This window comes from Eubalaena glacialis, chromosome 10 (genome assembly GCF_028564815.1).
Source record: "Eubalaena glacialis isolate mEubGla1 chromosome 10, mEubGla1.1.hap2.+ XY, whole genome shotgun sequence".
Classification (NCBI taxonomy): domain Eukaryota; kingdom Metazoa; phylum Chordata; class Mammalia; order Artiodactyla; family Balaenidae; genus Eubalaena; species Eubalaena glacialis.
Window position 1 is genome coordinate 119,900,947 of NC_083725.1, and position 18,192 is coordinate 119,919,138.

At 52.4% G+C, this 18,192-nt stretch overlaps 1 protein-coding gene across 6 annotated transcripts in view; it reads right to left on the reverse strand.

The window, feature by feature from the left end:
• The window catches only part of SHANK2 (SH3 and multiple ankyrin repeat domains 2), a 570,985-nt gene extending 557,032 nt beyond the window's left edge, over window positions 1–13,953 (reverse strand). For 3 of the 6 annotated variants that reach the window (XM_061202244.1, XM_061202243.1, XM_061202239.1), the window contains exon 1: window positions 12,803–13,162. The gene's annotated coding sequence lies outside the window, so the exon portion shown is untranslated. Of the gene's footprint in view, window positions 1–5,929; window positions 5,999–12,802; window positions 13,163–13,209; window positions 13,289–13,824 lie in introns of those variants that run through there. The other 3 variants (XM_061202240.1, XM_061202242.1, XM_061202241.1) reach the window with 3 other exon arrangements.
• Between the last annotated feature and the right edge of the window lie 4,239 nt (window positions 13,954–18,192).

Sequence of the window (18,192 nt, forward strand, 5' to 3'; positions counted from 1 at the left end):
GCTACCCACAAAGATATAGGTAACTATTATTTTATTTTTCTTATTTTATCTTATTTTATTTTATGTGATGGCATTGTTAATAGAAAATATTTAACAGGAGTTTATTTGTTATGATGTAATTAAGTAAGCCTGGTAAAGAAATCATTTTTGCCTTTTACAACATGGAGCATCATGGAGCTGGCTGGCTGGTCTGTTACCTCGGAGGTATTTCCTGTCTTCTGGGAAATCACCAGCCCCACCACAGGCCACTGACCCCACAGCCAAGCACATGTTACATTCAGCTGGGGGATCCGCCGGGTGTCACAGGTGACTGCACAACCCAACAGCCTTAGGACCACGTGGACACCCCAGTGGGGACCAGAAAACTGCCCATATGTCTAGGGGCAGCAATGAATGTTAAATAATAATCATATTATTCCCAGACACCTCCAGTAAGAATCCAGCTTTTTTGGAGAATAAACCCCAGAAGCTATTTCACTGGGCCTGGTCTGGGTAGAGAGTCTACACCAACCCACAGTGGCCTCGGGGTTTGGGGGAAGCTGCCCGGCCCTGGGGACCTGGGGTCCAGCAGGAAACCTACTGGGACCTGGCCAGGTCCCTTCTCCTTCCTGAGGCCCAGTGTTCTCCCAAAAGCTGGACCTGGGCCCCCCAGCACGAACATTCTAGAACCCTGATCAATCCTAAATTAGCTCTGGGGTCCCCTCCCACCCCAGTCTCTCTGAGAGGTGGGCCTGAGCTCCACCCTGGGGTAGAAGGCTGAGATGATAGAGAGGTTCTCACCTCTCTCCCTTTTCCTCCAGTGAAGATTCTTGGCTGCTAAACCCAGGAAGCACATCTGCAGGAAGGGGGTTCCATCTGAGAACAAGACAGTGGGGCGACCAGGTAGAAGCAGGAGGGACAGGGGACAAGAAATAAGGAAGCCGATCCCAGCCCCCAGTAAGGGCTGCTACGAACCCCTGCTGGCAGCAATAGAATTCAAGCCACCAAATGTAATTTTCAATTTCCTAGTAGCCACGTTTCAAACAAGAAAAGAAAAACCCAGTTGAAATGAATACTTATATTTTATGGAACCCAATACACACAGAATAGTGTCCCTTCAACTTGTGGCACTAGCCACATTTCAAGGGCTCGACAGCCACCTGTGGCTAGTGCCACCACATTGAATGGACAGAAGTGCTCGGTGGTGGCCTGGGTCCCTCGTCAAGGAAGCATCTGTCCAGTCGCTGAAGATAAGACACCGGCTCAGCGCTTTGGCGTCACCCTGGTCTGGCTGAGCCCCTGGGTCCAGCATGTCTGAGCCTGACCCGCCCTGCCACGTGCTGGCGGGGAGCCCTGAGCTGACCCATCCCTCTGAACTGGCTCCTTTTCTCAACCACAGAATGGAATAATTTGCAACGTGGCTGTTTGCGGTCTAAAGGAGATCATACCACCGAGTCTCAAAGCTCCTTTGAAAGGGATTGTAAACACACGTGGTGGACTTAGAACCAGATCGATAGAAAACCAATCCCCAAATGAGCTTGGGAGCTGGGTCCGTGACAGAGGGGGAGGGGCAAAGCCAGCAGGGGCAGGGGCAGGTCCTCCTGTGCTGAAACAGACAAATCAGATCCCGGCCTGACACAAGGGCCAACTCCTGATGGCATAAAAATAATAAACGAATATAAAGCAAGCCATTAAAGTTATTAGAAGAGAATACAGGAGAACGTCTCATGACAACAGGGTAGGGATGACTCGGAACAGAGAAACCCTGAGGCACCGGAAGACACCAGGTAGTGAATGAGTGACGTCCTGGCAGAAGGGCATCCTCTCCCTGCTTCTCTCTCTGCCCCGACACCTTCCTTGGTCCTGCCCGAGACCTGGATGAACCCACAAAGGTGAGACCCAGTTCCCAGGTCTTTCCTCCTTGCGAGATGGGAACACAGGATATGGGAGGAATCGTGCTCCACGATTTCTCCAACATACGGAGTCATTCCTGCTTTGTGGAGAGATTCAAGAAGAAAGATGGGCCTCTTTCTATGGGAAAGCAGCCTGGGTGAGGCGAGTGGGTGGGAGAGGTTCAGCTCTGCAATCCCAAGACCAGATGGGCCTTGGGCTGGTCACCGCTTCAAAACGTGCTTTCTGAAAGGAGGGGCTTGAATACCCACATTCATGGCAGCATCATTCACAACAGCCAAAAGGTGGAGTCAACCGAGTGTCCACGGACAGATGAAAAGATACACAAAATGTGGTCCATCCGCACAATGGAAGATTACTGAACCTTAAAAAGGAAGGAAATTCAGACACAGGCTACAACATGGATGGAACTTGAGGACATGATGCTCAGTGAAATAAGCCAGACACGAAAGGATAAATAATGTGTGATTTCATTCATACGAGGACCTACAGTCATCAGATTCATAGAGAGAGACAGTAGGATGGTGGCGCCCGGGGCTGGGGGAGGGGGATGGGGAGTGAGTGCCGAATGGGATAGGGACAGAGCGTCAGTTTGGGAAGACGGAAAGTTCTAGAGATGGATGGAGGTGAGGGTTGCATAACAATGTGAATGTGTAATGCCACTAAGCTGTACAGTTAAAGTGGTTAAGATGGTAAATTGCATGTTACATATATCTTAGCACAGCTTAAAACACGTTAAGTGCAAATAAGTGTTTTCACATCAATTTCCATCAAATTCTTCACTTCTCATTTACGACTTCCCTCCCCTCCTTCAAGTCTTTGCTCAAGTGCCAGCTTCTCAGGGAGGCCCACCCTGACCACCTCTCCCCGCCAGCCCCCTAACCAAGCTCTCCTTCCCTCCTGGACCACAGAGGTGCCTCTTTGTTATCTCTCTTCTCATTATTTTGTCTCCTCTGGCTACAACTAACACTAAGCAAGCAGAAGGAAGGAAATAATAAAAGTGAGGGTGAAAATTAGTGAAAAAGAACATAGAAAAATAGAGAAAAATCAATGAGACCATAAGTTGGTTCTCTGAAAAGGTCAATAAAATCAACAAACTTTTCACTAGAATGATCAGGAAAAAAAAGGGGGAAATATTCAAATCACCAAACTCAGAAATGAAGGGGGGACACTTAGCAGCCTCACAGGAACAAGAGAGGATGAGGAAATGCTATGAACAACTGCGTGACAATAGATTAGATGGTTAGCGGAAATAGATTTCAGTGAGATGCAAACCAACCACCGTGATTCAAGAAGAAACAGAAGATCTGGACATACCCAGACCAAGTAGGGAGCGAGTTAACAAATTCAAAACTTCACAGAAAGACAAGCTCAGGCCCAGGGGGCCTCACTGGTGAATTCTACCAAACATTTAAAGAAGAATTCGTATCTCAGAAAGATACATGCACCCCTACGTTCATAGCAGCACTATTCACAATAGCCAAGATATGGATGAGCAACCTACATGTCCATCGACGGATGAATGGATAAAGAAGATGTGGTACGTATATACAATTGAATACTACTCAGCCATGAAAAAGAATGAAATAATGCCATTTGCGTTTGGCATGGACCTAGAGATGATCATACTAAGTGAAGTAAGTCAGACAAATACCATATGATATCACTTATATGTGGAATCCAAAATATGACACAAATGAACTTATCTACGAAACAGAAACAGACTCACAGACATAGAGAACAGACTTGTGGTTGCCAAGGGGGAGGCTAGGTGGGAGAGGGATGGATTGGGAGTTTGGGGTTAGCAGATGTAAACTATTATATACAGAATGGATAAACAACAAGGTCCTACTGTATAGCACAAGGAACTATATTCAATATCCTGTGATAAACTCTAATGGAAAAGAATATTTAAAAAGAAGAATGCATGTATATGGATAACTGAATCACTTTGCTGTACGGTAGAAATTAACACAACATTGTAAATCAACTATACTTCAATTTAAAAAAGAATTAATATGAATTCATCACAAACTTTTCCAAAAAATAGAACACTTCCCAACAATTTTTTGAGGCCGATATTACCATGATACCATCCCAAGAAAACTACAGACCCATAGCTCTTATGCACATACACACAAAAAGCTCAGCAAAATACTAGAAAACTGAATCCAGCAGCATATAAAAAGGATTATAAACCATGACTAAGTGGGATTTATCCCAAGAATGCAAAATTGGCTTCACATCGAAAAATCAATTAATGTAAGACACCGTATTAATAGAATAAAGGACCAAAAGCAGCTTATCATCTCAAGAGATGCAGAAAAAGCACTTGACAAAATCCAGCGGCCCTTCAAGATATAAACACTCAACAAAGAAAACATGAGAACTTCTTGAACCTGATAAAGGGCAGCCACAAGAAACCCACCGCTAACATCACAACTAATGGTGAACGGCTGGATGCTTCCCCCGAGATCAGGAACCAGACACGGATGCACTTTCTCACCATTTCTATTCAACATTGTACTGACGGTTCTAGCCAGGGCAATTAGGCACGAAACAGAAGCATCCAGATTGGAAAAGAAGAAGTATGGAAAGTTCTCTCCTCCCTCCCAGTGGCTGCCCTGGTCCCCCCACCCCACCTCTGTCCACTGGTCCCTCTGCATGTGGACCCCCTCCCTGGTAGCAGAAAACAGCCTTCTTGCTTTACAATGTTGCCATGGCTCCCCAACTGTCACTGCCACACTATTTAGCTTCTGGTGACATCACACATACAAGTTACACCCCTAAGAGCAAAGTGCCAGCTATGGATCAAACCAGCTCCTGCCTGGCTGAGCCCACATCCCACCACCCTAGACTCTGCCACCAGCAGGCCTGTCCCATGGGGTGGGGACCACCTGATGACCTTCTGGGGTCCCCAACTAAACTTCACAGATGCATCCTGAATGATAAGAAAAGGGACATGTGTTAGAAACATCCACCCGACTACAGGGCAAAGCCAGCTTTCAGACCCACACCCTGTCCGTGTTGCCAGTCCCATGCTTCTTCAGGTGGTTCTCAATGTATGATCCAGGGAACCCTGGGGGGGGTTCCCCAAAGCCCTTTGAGGGGGTCTATGAAGTCAAACCATTTTCATAATAACACTAAGACGTTAGTTGTTATTTCACTCTCACCCTCTCCCAAGTGTACTTCAGAGTTTTCCAGAAGCTGCACAACATGTGATGTTGCAACAGACTAAATGCAGAAGCAGATACAAAAATCCAGCCATCTTCTGTTAAACCAGACAGTAAAGAGATTTTGCAAAAACGTAAATTGCCACACTCTTCATTTTTTCTTGTTTTGAAAAATAGCTATTTTTCATAAAAATATTTTATTTACAATAACACATGTAGGTTTAGTATTGTCATTTTTAAATGCACTACTAACTAAATATGTTTAAATTCTCTTTTTAAACTTCTAACAGGATCGATATCAGGAGATACAACGCACATAAACAAAAAGCTCTCTGGGGTCCTTAAAAACTCTTCAAAGAGGGGAGTGGGGTCCTTAGACCAAAAGTTTGAGAAGCCCTGTGCTACCCTGGCCCACTCGTCCTGAAAGGAGCAGAAAGGTCAGCTTGGGCATCACCCCTGAGATGACACAGAGGAGGGGACAGGACGCGTCCCTAATTCTGCACCTTGGAGTGGACGTCTGCCTGGCATAGGGTCCTGGCAGTCAGGTCAGCTCCCTCTGCCTTGGTTTCCTCCCCGGAGAACAAGCACGAGGATACAAGTGCCCATCTCTCGGGTCTGCGGTGGGGATGGAGTGCGGCTGCACGTGGAGCCTTGCACAGCTCACACGCTCGCTGTTACCCTGATTTTCACAATGTAAAGTCATCGAGGTGGTCCATCGAGGTGGTCCACCGAGGGAGAGACGGACGGAAGGACAACTCTGGGAGCCCGTTCAGACCCACAGTGACAGTGACAGTCCTGAGTCCCCCAATACACCCCTGACCCTGGTCCGAGTGGGTGTCCCTCCCCCATGACCCAAAGAACCTCACCAGAAAGAGAAACAGATCAAGAGGCAGAGCAGAATCCTGCAGACTCAGCACAGACGCCCCCGCTGTCCCTCACCGGCCTGGGACATCCCCAGAAGGGACCCCGAAGAATCAAAACACACCAACACCAGGTGGCCTAATCCCACATATTTCTGGACCATTTCACTGCAGGAAAGCCAAGAAGCCTTGAAACTCTTGGGAACCAGGAGTGTGCCATTCACCACCCCGTGTTTGGAGAATCATTAACCTCACACGCCAGGCTCGCCACGACCGTCTTCAGGAATTCCACCCTCAGCTTCATCTGGACTCCGAGTTTTAACAAAAAAAGCATTTAACCGCAGCTGATTTTTTCCCCACCCTCCCGTCCCAGCGCGCCAGCTTTGTAAACATCCCAGCGGTAATCTCGGTGGATGTAAATTCACGTGCCACCTGCCGCAAACCGACATCCCGGATGTGGGTGGCAGGGAGCGGCCAGGCCTGAGTGCAGCTACCGGGCTGGCCCGGGTCTGAACCCTCAGGGTGAGGCCAAGAAAGAAAAGGCCAGTGGCCTGACTGGTTTCGTGACTTCTGGAAGCTGAATACACATGTGGGAGGGGAAGTCTGGAACCACTGATGCTGTCCAGCTCCAAGGACAGGGCTACTCCAAACCGGTGCCCCTCCGGAACCCTGGGATACAGAGAAACAAGACCTGGTCCTTTCCCGGGGACCTGCCTGCCTGGTGATGGGGGCTACAGGCAAATCCCTATCGTTTGCCACACCCCGCCCCGGATGATGGGGGGTGGTCAGGAAAAATCCCAGACAGGAGCTGCTGTGTCGTGTGCTTTTCGGGGTGCAATCAAGCGGGCAGAAGTGCCTCCTCCGCCCCCCACCCAGCCTTCCTCGCCCCCGGGGCAGGGATCCCAGGCTGAATTTTCAGGAAGTTTCAAAGGCTCATTTCCCTCCTCCAGGCCGGCCTTCAGCTCTGCTCAGGATGTGTGACCATCTCCTTGTGCCCCAAGCCTCCTGGGACCCAATCTGGCAGGACACAGACCCACTGCTCCATCCTGCCCTTCCTCAGGCTCAAGCCACACCGTGGGCCCATCAGAGCTCCTGGGAAAGGGTCCTGGCGGTCCAGGCTCCTGGCCAGGATGATGGGCCCTGTTTCTCATTTCTCCTGTGCGGCCCCGGGAGGAACCCTGAGTGTTGACAGTCTGGGGCAGGACACCCCCATCCACAGGGCCTGGTCGATGTGAAGCACGCAGGTGGCATCCTGTGTCACTCTGTCACCTAGGTGTCACCCCTGTCCCCAGGGGGGAATCACCTGCCAGAACCCTGAGGGTAGGGCTGAGTTCTTGCCCATTTCCCTCTCCTCCCCTGCAGGGGGCTCCAAACTGGGGTGCGTGGACCCTTTCCAAGGGGCCCAGTCTAAAGGGAATCAGTCTTTTCTGAAATAGCTCAGTCACAGAGAGGCCTGGGGTCCCCCTCTTCCCAGCAGCCCCTCCCATCTTTTACCTTTGAAAGGCCTTCCAGACTCCTCTGAATCTTGCAGGGAGGGGACTCCCGCATACCAAACAAAGGGGGAACTTCACCTAAAGCTTTAATTTAAATACCAAAAACACTCACCGCCTGATCACTGAGAGAGGCAGTTCCAGGAACATTTTCCTTTTTCCATTTCTAAGAATCTGTAATGTATTTATAGTGTTTGATCACAGGGCTTTCTCAATCCAGAAGTGACTTTTTAAAAAATACTTAGTGACTTGAGGTTACAGAAAATTTTAAAAATCAATGTATGCATTATTTTCCTTGCAGAGAAATACGCTCGATTGATTTAATAAAAGAGCCACAAGCATAAAAGTCTATTACATCAGGATAAAACTCCTCCGGGAAGTGGGGCTATAAATCCAAGAAAGGAAAGGAGCAAACAACATCCCCTAAAGGCCCTCCAGGTATCTGTCGAGGAAAGGTGGGTGTCAAGTCACACTTTAGGCCGCAGTGGATACGGTTAAAGTTAGGGAACAGTTACTTTTCAAATGTCAATATTTACCTCACAGACCATGTTCTACATCCTTGGCAAATATTTAAACCTACGAAGCACAACTTTAAAGGCTGACTTGAAAATGCCTGGGAAGTCTAGGGAAATGGTTCATGGAAGGATCTGGGGTGGGTATAAAGTAATTCAGGGTGCAATTCTCTCAGATTTGCTGGGTATCTGCACTTTCCATACAAAAATGTTGCAGGAAACGTGTGAGAGGACATACAGTTTTTTTAAAACAACATTAAGGGAGTCGAGAGGCAAAAAAAAATTTGTTTGGAAGAAACCTGTCCCAGCAAGGTAGAGCCACTGGGGGTGTGCAATGATTATCCACCTGATGGAGGCCTCCAGGTGCGCCTCCCAAATCAGGCCTTTTTAATTGAAGCAGCAGCTCAGGACTCCGGCCAACCATCTTCCTCAAAGTGCGTTCCTAGAACCCCTGACAGTGGGACCCTCTGGGAAGCTCCAGGCCTGCTTCTTGGGCCTCAGACAGAATTTCTGTGGGGTGGGCCAGAAGCCCCTTACCCGAGAGGCCCATCTGCAGCTTTGGCCTTTTCAGGAAGGACTACTGTCCTGCGTGTGTGGTGCTAGCATTTGTTTGGGATTGCAAATAACTAGGTTTGGGGAGAGAAAAGGAGCCCCACCTAACTTCTTTGCAGTTAACACTTAATGCTTTGGGTCTCTATTTGGCAGGGAGAGTTGGTAAAGGGAGTAATACACTACTTTTGGAAGATAAGCCTGGACAGTTTGAAAATGCTAAGTTTGGGCACATTATTTAACCCTGGGCCTGCACCCTAGAAACCAGCAGAGCAATAAAATGTTCTGTTGCCCAGGTGCCCATTGACATTTAGAAGGAATTCCAGAAGACACTTGAGTGTGGGCAGGTCTGTGAAGACAGCACAGTGTTGTGACCTGTGGGGGCCCAGAGACCCTTTCAGGCTTCCTATGAGGTGAGGACTTGTCATAATGACACTAAGATACCGGCTTTTCTTCCCCATTCTCAAGTAAACCTGGATTTTCTAATGAGTGGAAAGCAGATGCCCATGAGAATCTAGATGTCTTAATAGAGAGATCCATGTCAGTTGCTAATGGATTCATGACTTATAATAAAGGTGACTGTATACATAAGAAAAAAACAAGAAAGGAAGGAAGGAAGGGAGGGAGGGAGGGAGGGGAGAAGGAAGGAAGGGAGGAAGGGAGGGAGAAAAAGAGAGAGAAAAAGAGAAAGAGAAAGAAAGAGAGGAAGAGAAAGAAAAGAAAGAAAGAAAGAAAGGAAGGAAGGAAGGAAGGAAGGAAGAAAGAAAGAAAGAGAAAGAAAGAAAGAAGGAAGGAAGGAAGGAAGGAAGGAAGGAAGAAAGAGAAAGAAATCTGCAGCTTTGACATTTGGAGCTTGTGGCTTCACTCCATCCTGAGAGTCAAGGAGAGAACTCTGAAAACCTCACAAGGACAATTTTCAAACCCTTCCCGCACTGGCTTCCTGCAGCCAATCACCGGGGGCCCTGCAGCCGCCCACGAACTCCCAGCAGCCCTGAAGGCTTCTCCTGCCTACCCCCTTCCCCCCAACCCCCGGAAGTGACACATGCCTCAGCTGGCCCATCCCCGGGGCATAACCATCAAGCCCGACACAGCTCACGATCCCGAGTCCTGGGCAGCCTCTGGGATCTGCCCCAGTATTGGGCGTGGGCTCCCCTCTCCCTTCCGTTAAAACTGCAAACCCCTTGAGTGGTGGGAAGGCCTGTGCTAGACGCATCCTTGGCCCCCAAAGACCCATCTCAGAACAACCACTGGAGCCAATGACATTAACATTTTTAGCCCCTTCAAAGCATTTCGTGAATCAGCTTTCAAAGAAAAAAAAAAGGCCTATCACATCAAGAAGTGTGATCAGAAACTCTGGTTTTCACTTTCTGGCTACAGTTTTTCTCACACCACAGTAACAAGAAAAATCATCTTCTAACCAGATTAATTCTCCCACTGGGTGATGCGTGCGGTGTGAAGGCTTAAGGGCTGGGCTCTCCCAAGCTACCTGGGTGCGACCCCAGCTCACCATGCACTAGGTGTGTGGTCTGGGGCCAGTGGCTCCACTGCTGCGAGCTTCAGGCTCCTGATCTGTAAACTGGGAATAATAACCAATCGCACCTCTCTCCTTCCGGAGTTTTGAGAGACTTGGATGAGGTCGTCTATAGCCAGAGTGCAGCGCCAGGCCAGGCAGAAGGTGAGAACCTGACAGCTGCCAGAACAAGAACCAGACCATTCCCGCCAGGTCCCAGGGCAATGCAGGCAAAGACACGGTCAGACACCCCAGGCCTCATCCAGGTGTTTTTAGATCCCCCATCCCCTTCCTTTCCCAGACTGGGCTGGGGATGCTCTCCGTGCCCTACAGCACCCAACGGTCACCTCCATCACAGCTCGTGTCCCACCGTGCACTAACTGTCCAATCCCCCTCTTCTCCCCTCTGGCCTGGAACCTCCCGTGGTGGTCTCCTGTGGCCAGCTTCTGGCCCTCAGGTGATTATTTGTTGACTCGTTTTTTACAATGGGCAGAGAAAATCCGATATAACCTAGATCACCTCTGAATGAATGGCAGGCCCCTCATTCGGGTGGGCCGGTCAGGTGCAGTGGCCAGGTCACAAGGGTCACCCGGTCCTGCTCCGAGCCCTTCAACCGATCAGTCCCAGGTGAGGGCTGGGGGCTCCCAAGATGAAAAAGACCAGGCCTTTGTTTGGGGTGCTTTCCTCCCCACCCATCCACAAACTACCCCCTCAGTCAAAGCAGAGGATTCAATAAATTTGCCCCAGGGGTCACTTGGATGATCAAAGACCCTAAATGTTCCCTCCCTGGGGCTCAGAACAATGCAAGGCTCCAGGAAAGGCCGTAAATGTACTTTTCTCTTGGTTTTTCCACCCACGCTCCCCCCGCCCAGGAGTAACTATGGACTCCAGATCCAACAGCCTGAGACCAAGCTGGGCCTTAAGTTGACAAAGCAGGAGCTGGAATCCTGGGGAAACGTGTTCAGCGGTCAGGGGCTGGGATCCACACTGAATTCATCCCCACAATTCCCTTAGCAACTCCCAAACTGAGCCCCACTTTGGAAAAGCCCCCTGTACTCACCCGAGGTGACAAGGACACCAGAACTCTATCATTTAGGACTCCAGGACATATTTAGAAATAAAGCGAGTAAGACAAAGAATTCTTTGTCTAGAAAAATCAGTTCGACTAGTGTTTTCCTGCACATTGGTTAACTCCTGGCACATTTTTCGTATGTCAAGCTTTTTCTTCCATCCTTTTCCCCAACACTGATGAAATATAAAATGCAATGTTATCTTGGAACAACTCCATCTTCCTCCTGGTGGCATTTCTCACATCGGACCCCCTGCCGAACCCTCGACGGTCCAGGCTTCTCCTACATAGGGCCCCCCAGGCTTGGACCAAATTGGTGACCCTTAGGTGCCAGCTTGGGGGCCTTGCTCACAACCCCAAGCACTTCAAGAAAAAAAAAAAAAAAAAAATGAAGGAAGGAAAACCTCTGGGAAATTCACCTGAATGTGAACAGGGCTTTCTAAAGCAAACTGTACTTGGAGCCAGGAGGCAAAAAGATTCCCTCCCCAAGCCCACCCCCAAAGGGATCTAATTTGCTCAAAGCAGCCAAGTGCTGTCAACAGTGCCCACTGGGAACCACCTTTATACGCAAAATCACTTTATTCGTAAAGGGCTCCTTTTGATTCTTGAAGAATTCCAGCCGCTTCCACTGGGGCCCAAAGAAGCACCAGCTTTCCACCCAATTCTTTCTTCTTGGAAAAGCAGAAATTCCTCAACATAATAATGGAACCCGCTTCCTTTACAACACTGCACTCCAGGAGTTTTACATCCAGACACTTGTAAAGCAGCCTAATTCTTATGAAGACAAGGGTCTCCCTCTGGCCTCCTTAAGGACACCGTGACTTTCTGGGCAAAAATCTACGCTACCATTTATTAACCCCCCCTTCGGGCAGCCACATCCACCTTTCCCCCCCTTAATCACTGCCGAACCCCCAGTGGGCACAAAGCTCCAGGCAGACAGATGTTCAACCCCTTTATCAAAAGGCAGCCTTGTTATCGCGGACAACTGGTTTGAAAACTCGGGTCTCCAAAAGCAGCCGCCTCCAGGGCCTCTCCTGGGCGTCCCGAAACCCCCAGGCGCGGAATCGGTGGTCACTAATTATTATTTAACGCGGACAGCGCGGCACTTGGATGGAGGCTGAACCCAGCGCCCACGTGCTCTCCCTGCGGCCGGGTCAGCAAAGCTGAGGGACAAGTCCCAGGTAGAGATCAAGGCGCCCTCAACGGAGGACTTCCGAAATTACCTCTCTGATTCTTGGAGCTTAATTTAATTAGCGGATTGACCTCATTAACGTTCAAACTTGAGTTTCAAACAAAAAGAGGTCACGAAACTATCCAATTTACCATCTCGAACTTCCACGCGGAAACCACTTTATTTTCGGAAGGCCTCTAAGGACTCCCGGGACCGTGCCCACAGCTGCTGGCCACGGGGCCCGCAGGTACCGCGGCCTGAGTTCCCACCTGGGGGCCCAAGCACCTTCTCAGATCCGGCCGCCCGGGGTCGATTTAAAAGCTCCGCCTGAAAGCCCACTGTCACCAGCAGAGGCCTCGCCCCCTTCGGACGCCCCCAGCCCCACGGAAACACTGACCACGCCCGCGCGCCCGCCCCCCCATACCGTGCAGTGTCTGCGCGCAAACCCGCGGGAGGCACGCCGCTGGCCCGCACCCTCCGAAGACCGGCGGCGAGGTCATCCGGCCCCGGCAGCAAGGTCCACCCCTAACCCCGCACCCTCCGAACCCGGGCAGCGAGGCCCTCCGCGGGGATCGCACCTGCGCGCACAATCCAGCTGCCCCGGCTCCGGCGGCGAGCGCGCGGTTGGTGTCTCCAGGCTCCCCCGGCGCCCGGACACCCAGCGGAGGCGCCGGGGCCGCGGGCTGCGCGGGCGGAGCGATGCCCGGGCGAAAGTTGCCAGGGAAACTTGAGCAACTCGAGCCCGCCGGTGCCAGCCTCCTGCATAATTCACGGGCGGCGGCGGCGGCGGCGAGGCGAGGGGGGGCCGTTCACCTGCACCAGCCGGGCCCCCCACCCCGGTTGGGGCGCGCGGCGGGCAGAGGCCGGGCACCTGGCGGGGGCTCTGCTCGGCCCCGGGGACCCGGGGATCCACTCGCGACCCCCGGGCCTGCGCCAGGTGCACCGGCCCCGGCCTCGCCGAGCCCGCTGCTCCAGCCGCGCGCACCTGGATGGGGGCTCTGGGCGCCGGTGCGGGGCCGGGGGAGCCGACGCAGGGTCTCCGGGGACCTGACGACCGCGACGCTTGTCCCCGCCCCCGCGCGCCCCCTGGCGGCCCCGTGCTAGTTCCACCGCCGGGCATGCGGGCCCACGTACCCGGGCCAGCGGGCGGCGACCTAGGGCAAGGAGATCCCAGACAGGGGGCGGAGTAGGTCCACCTGCGTTACCCCAAGGGAAGGCGCTGGAGGTGAGAGGGTTCATGCGCGCGGGGGACAAAGGCGGTGCTCCTGCGCTCTGCCCCCAGGCCGCTTCCAAAGAATTTTAAACCGACCCCTAGTCCTGAAGGAAGACGGGGCGGGAGTGGGGGGGGGGGCAGGTTTCTACAGAGAAGCGACCCCACCAGGACGCGAAGAACCCTTTCCGCAACCCCACATCCTCAGCCTCTATGGGCCCGGGACTGCGCGGACCCGCTGACTCCTGGAATCCAGACGCACCCAAAACGCAGCCGGTGAGGACGATCGGGCGCCCGAGGGCCACCTCCTGTCCTTCCCGGCCGCACGGGGTGCCCCCGCCACCCCCGCCCCGCACGCGAAGCTCACCGAGGCCCCCGCCGCCGCCTCACCTGGCTCGGGGCGCAGCTCAGAGAGTCCGGGCCGGTCAGAGCCGCCAGGGAAGGGCTGGCGTCCGCGCGCACCTGGCTCGGCCGCGGGGACCCGAGCGACGCCGCGCCCAGCCCGGCCGGAGCGCGGGAGCCGCCGCCGCCGCCGCTCAGGTGTCCGGGTAGGGGGTGGGGACGCCGCGGGCCCGCCCCGCTTTGCAGCCGGGCCGGGGGCTCCCGGCAGGGGCAGCTGGGCCGTCCCTCCCCTCGGCCGGGCGCGGGCGGTTGGGACCGGCAAGGCTGGGGGAGGGGTCCCCTTTCCGCCAAAGGGCGCGCGCGGCCGGGGACTCACGTGCGCCCCCCGCCCCGGATCTCCCCGCACCCCGCGGAGGCCGGTCAACCCCTCCCCACCCGGCCCCGGCCGGCTCCCGCCCGCCGTGGCGACCGGCGCGCGGCGTGCGGGGTCTGTTGCAGCAGCCCGGGGCCGCCCCGCCCGCCGCCCCGCCCCGCCCCGGGCTGCGTGGCTCGCCGGCCACACAACCGGTGAAACCCAGCGGACCTGAAAGTCCCTGAATTTTGCCAAGCCCGCTTCCTTCTGCGCAGCCGGCTCCCGCCCCAGAGTGTTTTATGTTCACAGGATTCGGAGATACAGAGGCCGATTGCCCATCTGAAGGTTTGCAGAGCAGATGAAAACTTTGTGCCTGGGTATTGCGCCGCCATCAGCCTCCCGGGCCACCTTGCACCTGGATGGGCGCTTCGTCCAGGGCGTGCAGACGCGTATCTCGGCCAGCGGCCCTCCCAGCCGGGAAAAGCTTTAGCGGGTGGAGGAATTAAAACCAACCGCTCAGATGAATCCTGAAGTCGAAAAGGCACCCTCCGGAGACGCCCGGGAATCCTGTTGTTATCCAGGACTCCGGGATCACTAGGTTTGCCAAAACCCAAAGGGGGGCGGGGTGTCCTGAGCCTCAGGCCCCCAGCACCGAGCTGGGACGGTGGCTTTACGCCTCCCAACCTGAGGTTCGAGCAATCGGCTAACAACTTTTCTCAAGACCCTGGTAATTCACTGGTCACGCCACCTGTCTCTGAGTAAGCTAGGGACGTTTCTGAGTCCTGGGATTTCCAGTATTCTGCAAAGGGGGGAGCACTTCCTGCCGCCAAGATGTGCAAGTCTCAAGGGGGGTTGGAGGGGTGGGCAAACACCAGCGTCCAGGCTGTGACGTAGAACGGTGTGCTTCCAGAATAGCAAGCCTTCCACTACGCAGAACCTCAGTCCATGTCTCCCCGTGAAGAATATATATATATATATATTTATTTTTTAAAGTCAGTTTTATAGGACATGCCTGAGAGATTTGCATGGGCCGGTGACTTCAACATACCAAAGGCAAAGTTAAATATTGGCTTTAGGTACTTTTTTTTTTTCTCCTGCTTGCATAATTGTCCCACGTTTCAAAGAAGTCTTTAAAAGCACTTAGATTAAAAAAAAAAGAAGAAGAAAAGAAAAAAATGTTAGGTTTGGGGGCTAGTATTTCAGGACACACATGGGGTAAAATACCGTAACTCCTTTAGGGCGGCTGCCAGATGCAAACTCCTTTCTCTCCTCTGCTCCCTTAAGCATGAGATTTAATAAAATATTTGTTGAATGAATAAAGGAGGCAATCAATCAAATAATAATAATCCTTCAAACAGGAAAAATGAAGCCCAGGCAGGATCTTGCAGGCATAACTTCTTTGGCCTGGAAGCAGGGGATCCTGCTGAGGGGGAGGGGGAGTGGGAGGGAGATGGCCAGCAGAATATTTTGATGTTCTTTGGGTTTGTCAGTGGCGGCTCTTCTGGTCAGCGGCGGCTCTTCTGGGAAGTGGCTTATAGGGAGTGAGGGGGGTGGGGGAGGGTTTCTTCCACGAGTCCCCCCATGACCCCAAATAAAACGTGTTATCCAGGGAATTCCCTGGCGGTCCAGTGGTTAGGATTCCACGCTGTCACTGCCGAGGGCCCAGGTTCAAACCCTGGTCGGAGAACTAAGGTCCCAGAAGCCGCGTGGCGAAGCTCCCCACCCCAAAAAAAAGTTATCTGAAGTGGCGTGTTTGTCACTACTATATTTAAAATGGATAACCAACAAGGACCTACTGCATAGCACAGGGAACTCTGCTAAATATTCTGTAATAATCTAAATGGGAAAAGATTTTGAAAAAGAATAGATACACGTATATGTAGAACTAAATCATTTTGCTGTACACCTGAAACTAACACAACTTTGTTAATCAGCTATACTCCAAGATAAAATAAAAATTAAAAAAATATAATAAAGTGGCTTGTTTGCCCTACAACTCCAACTCAAGTCCCTAAGATATCATCCCCCTCCAACCAGATTCCCACCCCCCACCCCCAAACTCTCTTGCTCGGATATCTAGAGCCATCCTGCAGATAGCAGAGGAAGCAGCTGGCCAGAATGCAGCCAGGGACACATTGCTGCTGTCCTCACAGAGGGCTCCAATGCCAAAGCCCTTCTGCTGTGTTCAAGAAATACTTCCCTGGGGACCCAGGCCTCTGCCAGCCCCTCCACCCAACTGGACGCCCCTCGGCCACCCGCTCCAGTCCCTCTGATCTGTTTGTTGCTCAACAACAAGGCTCTGTGTGAGCCGCATCTTTTGGCATTTTAAGGACAGTATCCTGCTTTCGTCCCAGTTTCCCTGTGTCCATTTCGGTATCCAGTTCAGCCTCGTACGGATTGGGCAACGTCCTCCTAGCCTTCAAAAACCTCTTGTGAAAAGGCTGGGGATCCAAAAACACTGCAGCGGTGCCTCTACTCACTCCTTGATGCCCTGAGAACGTGTTTCTGGCTAGGGGGCACCCTCAGCCCCTGACAGCCCGTGCCTGCCAGTGTTTTGCACCTTCGGGCATCCCTGTGCACTGCTCGTTTGAAGCGATCCTCTTCCTGGTGGACCCGGAGTGGTCATGTCACAGAGCACCATAACTCCATCTCAGTTTAGGAAAAGGGAAATCATCCTTTTTGCTTCTCGCTGTCAGAACTGCCTGTTTTGGCTTCTGTAAGCTGCCTTTACCTGGACGCACCCCACCCCGCAACATGTCTGATGATGTGTGAATGAGCTAGCAGAAAGATGTAATGCTTTCCATCTCTGAGCCTTTCTTTTTCCTTGTAAAACCTGAAGCATTCGACCATCAGTCACAATATTTCTGGGTTGCCACCCTGAGCACAGGGCACGCCAGGATTTCCCAGAAAGAGTAACTGCTTTACAGAGAAGTAGAAACTGGGGCATCGTACCGTGAAGGGATGCAAACGTAACCAGGTCCTCTGTCCTGGGAAAAACATTATAAATATTTTGTGGCTTTGATTAACCCAGATGCTCATTGCATTCAGCGGTAGGCTTGGTCTATCCCTCCCGAGGAGAAGGTCCGGGGGTTTGGGATGCTGGAGGCCAGCATCCTTCTTCAGATAAGGGTTCTTAGGCTACCCAGATGGGAAGGACCTAGCCCAACCCTTCAGTTTACACGTGGGAAACTGGGCAGCAAGGATATATGGGACTCACCCAGGGACATGCGGTCAGAGCCAGGTAAAGTCAGGTGTGCACAGGGGAAGCCTGGTAAAGGCAGGAAAAGGTAGGTGCTCCAGCCAGCAAGTTTGCCCCATCCCCCCATCCCTGCCAGACTCCCCCACGCTCCTGCAATGTTTTCTATGTGTTTTCCACTGTAGCAAGAGATCCACTTCCCTCATGTTCCCCTGCACATCAAATATTGGCCCATACACTCATTTATTTGTAATTTCATGACAATTTCTAGCTCAGTTCCGTAACCTGATACTATAAATATTCCCAGATCTCGCAAATCCCTCAACTCCTCTGCCAGCGTGCCTCCCATGTAGCCCTCTGTATCTTAACAAGGAGTTTTATTACTCTCCTTTAATTTTCCACGAAGTTATTTTCCATGGACTTGTTTTGAAAAGCCCCCTGGGACTGATATCTGAACAGAGAGTCGGGGCTGCTCACACAGGGAGCGCCGAGGGAGCCGAGGGAGAGCTGGCTTCTCCTGGAATCTGTGTTGGTAGGTGGGGCTGGTCAGAAGCTCTCCCTGCTTGACTGGCAGATGGGGCAGCAGCGGGCAGGAGGACAGGCCGGCAGAGGGGCTGAGGCTTTCCCCGTAAGGCGGCCCCCAGGCCAGCGTCTTTCTGCTTTCTGCTCTAGGACATCTGCCAGCCCCCTGCGGGTGCCAGCGTAGCCTGAAGACTGCGGGAGTTATGGCCCCAGGGGCAGCTCTCAGCCATCCTGGAAGCATCCTGGGAGACTGGAGGTGGAGATGCTCTGCTCCGCCCCAGCAAGTGAACAGTCCTGCTGGGGGAAGTTCTGAGGCCTCTAGGAGGTGCCACTGGTGGCCCCCATG